The sequence below is a fragment of the Acomys russatus genome, chromosome 31, assembly GCF_903995435.1.
Source record: "Acomys russatus chromosome 31, mAcoRus1.1, whole genome shotgun sequence".
NCBI classification, from domain to species: domain Eukaryota; kingdom Metazoa; phylum Chordata; class Mammalia; order Rodentia; family Muridae; genus Acomys; species Acomys russatus.
The window spans coordinates 26526751-26531087 of NC_067167.1; the positions used below are offsets into that span (position 1 = coordinate 26526751).

Below are 4337 nucleotides of genomic sequence, written 5' to 3' on the forward strand. Positions count from 1 at the left end.
CCCACACTCGGGATTCTAAAAAACAGATTTCTCTCTCCTTCACCTATAGGTGACAAGAGATAGGGGGACATCTCTTCCTCACTCATGTCACCACATAGCAGACAAATGACAAGCCCAGCTCTTCCATGCTCACATCCTGGGGGCAAGTTCATGTGCAATTCACACAATTATGGTGAGGGAAGGAGACTCAACTGCAGCTGGCTAGAGGTAGGGGGTCAGGTCTCTTACTCTCATGTCCCCAGGGCCAGCTATCCCATGATGCATAGGTGAGGGATGGGGCCAGTTTTGCACAGCCCTCAGACATTAACATGATCCTGGGCAGCAGTCCAGACCAGGAACGTTTGCCTGGCTTTTGGTGGTAACAGATCCCTGATGCTGCAGGGCTATGAACCCAGAGGTGGGCCCAGTGTCAGCACAGGCCAGAACCCTACCATGGTCCCAGGTAGCATCACTGGCTACTCAGAGCAGGCTACCCCTCACTACCCTCAAGTATCGAGTTGTGTCTCTCTTCATTGTTCCCACATTTTTGTTTCTCTTTCTATTTCATTTCTTCACCACTTCCTTGCTCCTCTTAGTGGAGCCCTGGATGTCTGAGGGTCTAGGGTCATAGCAGGAGTGGTCTCAGAAGTGTTATACCCTCATTGTGAATTATGGCACCAGGTAAGGTTCAACACGGACATGGTCTGCTCTCCTAGACCTGCGTCCCCAGAATGATAGTCATCTCAAGCTAGTTCCCCTGTCTGGGTCCCATGGCACTAGTCTGGTGGTCATCTCAGGCTCTTTCCTCACCTGGACCCTCCCAAATGGCCCCATGGCATGGTCATTTGTCTCAGACTCACACCCACCTGTGGCCCCATGGTCATAGGCAGGCTTTTTCTAGTCTCTGGCTTACTCTCGGTCAGGCTTGATTTTTTTTTCAGGGAGTTTTAGGCTACTAATCATTCAGATGTTTATTGTTCAGAACTCTAAACATAGATATAGCCCCCTCTCTCTCCACTTTGCCGCCTACTGACAATGCACAGCAGTTATAGTTCTTTTGTATTTAGGGAATATTTTATTATTAGTTTCTGTCATCAAACCCATATAGAGAAAAACTTTCATACTTAATGTAGTACATTCGCCCTGTGCAAATGAAAAGATTGACTTTTAAGTCCAATATAGCTGATAGATCAAATGTAGTGCCAACTCAGCACAGAAAACGAGGATACTTTTTCCTAAGTTGACAGAAAAGCTAACGTTCCCAAAGCTTTAAATTATACATTCAGGTGCAAGAAAGGCAGGTAGCAAAGGAGGAAGGGGGTGTGTCACACACATGCACAAAGAGGGAGAGAGAATAAAAGAAAGACACACACACACAGAGATGGGGGTGGGGCGCTTTAGGTCCTGTAGTCATCTAAACAAAACAGTATACATATACAACGTGCTCCATTTTATCAAGAAAGTAAAAAGCAAAATCCCAGGAAATGGCAAAGGTCTGTTTCTGCTGTGGTTGGTGCCTGGCACATGTGTTATTAGCTTCTCCATCATCACCGGGATTGACATCTCTTGTTTCATATATGGGGATCTTTATATAGGCCACTTTGAAGTCTGTCTATGGGGTTTTTCTAAAAGCTCTCATTCTCACTCTTTTCACCAAAACATAACAGTGCTCCTTAAATAAAGAGTTCTCTGAGCGCACATTCAAGTCAATAGCTAGACTACAACATTCAGAGAGTAAAGTCACCCAACAAAGAAGCATCATTTGAACCAGTTTATAAGAGCCAGAATGCAAGGATAATAATTTTCTAATTTGCGTTTTGACTAGTCTATCCTCTAGTGGCCAGGAAAAAGACTATAATGGAATGAATAAATGTCAACCTGTGCTGCTTGTTACAAACACAGTGATGAGTGGGTTAAATTCAGTTCCTAGTTTCTGGGAGCTTACAACTGGAAGATAAATACGTTTTTTGCAGAATAAGCAAAGAGCAGTCTGATAGAGGTAAGAACTCAGGGCACAGAGACAGCTGTGTTTTACTTTATTGGTTACCTTTTTCTCGGGCCATGGAAACATCATTTATATCACTGTATTGTGTATGGTCGGGATTATGATGACCCTTGACTCCAAAATGTTCAAAGACCATTATAACTAAGTAAGTTTCGTGTTCTCTATTTGAGATTGCTCTCACCTCCCTCCCTCCATGGCAAAGCTCTATATGCAACTGTCCAATTAACTGATGATAGATATGTAGTTAACTAATTTCATACATGGCAACTTTAAGGCTACAATAAGGTATCTTGATGATACCGAACGTGACAACCCCCCCCCCCCCGCCGCCAAATAAAATCAGGCTGATGTTCTCAGTATCAGCATAGACATAATTCAGTTGATATTATGATTTTCAGAACCTCAATTTCACTGAAGATTTTGCTCACCTCACTGAAACATGCACATTTTGGTAGCCTAATTACCATTCCTGGAATAGAGGAATCGAAGCTATCCCATAAATACCTCCCACGGTCAAGATGAGCTGGATTCAGTTCTCTTGTGTTATTAAGTACTCTGTCCCTAAGTAGAGTGCAGCCTAAATAGACTTTGCAAAGTGTTTAGTCTGATATTGTTGGGACAAATTTTTTTGGCTGTGTTCCCACTGCTCAGGCTCTTCCAGAAACCTTGAAATCAATAAGAAGATGGTCCATTGTTGAATCCCCTCAGTTCTTAAACTTATTTATTTATTTATTTATTTATTTATTATTTACTTCACTTTTAGATTTTTTTTGGTTGTGAGCCTAGCCTTTAACAGCTGAGCCATCTCTCCGGCCCTTTACTTCACTTTTAGAAAGCAGTGCTGGAATGTGTGTTTTATGTGTACCCTGCCTGAAATTTTTACAGCTATCTTTGTACATGAACAATAGTAGAAATCGTTGCTTCTTTGTCTTGTATCCACAGGAAAAAAAAATATGCCTCAGGCTCAACATTTCTTTTTCTTCCTCTGTAGTGTTCTCTATACTCAGTATGTTTATCATGATAAGAGGATTCCAACAAGGGCTTGTCATAGGCAATTGCTGTACTTTGGATGAGTATAAGTTTGTGGATGTGGATTTTGTTCTTGGCGTCATGTTCTTGTTAAGTTGCTGACAGGAGTTTGTGGCTATCGTGACTTGGGAATATGTAGCTCTGAGATACGCTGTATTTCTCATTGTGATGTCTGGGGCACCCACAGGAGACAGTGCCTATACTCCTGAAATTATTCTTTCCTGTCAAAGCCATTGCTTTTCTCAACTCCTCCCTGTTATTTCTTTCTTCCTCTCACTGTTTCCTATTCTTTGCCTTTGATGGATTTTCTTCAACCAAAAGTATAAACCTTCGCCCCATTCATAATTCTTAGATGTTATTCTATAAAAAAAGTAAGCAAGCAGGATGGATTAACACTTTCCACAAGGTCTTGTGAGGATGGTCTCCCATGGTTACATTCACTGGACTGAGTGGGACCATCCCTCTGCCCTCTTTTAAATGAGTTTCAGAACATAGTTTCCTGACATTATTCTTGAAATCCTTTATGAAAGTAAATATGCCTAATATATAAAGAATAATAACAATAACAACTGGTAATTTCCTATAGTTTTCAAAGAAGCTACCTGATTTTAAGATGCAAAGGGTATATTCTTTTTTTTAATATTAATATTCACACTTCCATTAAGTAGTTCTCTTATAGTTTACTAACCTCATAATTGCTTTTCATAATACCTGTTAGCAAGCGTCCAGCAAACTTTAACATGTACAACAGTCAACCCTGAATCTTGATTCCTATTTTACAGCTCTGGAGTTCACTTGAGGTTTTCAATAAGTTTCCAAAGGCTGTTAATGGCACTGTTATGTAGAACATACTTTGAAGGGCAGGTACCAAAGCAAAAGTCAGAAGCAACATATGTGTGTGTGTTTGTGTGTGTGTGCACGCGCGTGCACGTGCACGTGCGCATTACATAGCTGTATGTGGCTATCACATGGTTGCCTGTCAGTATTTATCAACATAATAGCTAACTTCCTGACCCAATGACACAGTACTGCTGGAGATTGGTGGGAGATACTACAGGTCCCATTTTATAGAAGTTCTCAAAGGTAATGCTTTTGTTGATCACAAGAGCAGAAGCACAGCTTTATCTGATTTCTGTGAGTTGCATATAGAAGTTGTCTAAGAGGAAGTAAGTGTACCTTCCGAAGAGCTTCTCAGTCTTGGCATGTAGTCATGCATGGACACTCTTACAGAACCCTCCTCATTTTCCTCATAGAAATATTGGGCTGGTTGCTCTTTTATTGACAGAGTATGAGAACATCATTTCAAAGGGAGAGAGATTTAAGG

General features: G+C 41.2%; 1 pseudogene; it reads right to left on the reverse strand.

The window, feature by feature from the left end:
* Window positions 1-922: 922 nt before the first annotated feature.
* On the reverse strand, window positions 923-1026 carry LOC127183841 (uncharacterized; annotated as a pseudogene).
* Window positions 1027-4337: the final 3311 nt, after the last annotated feature.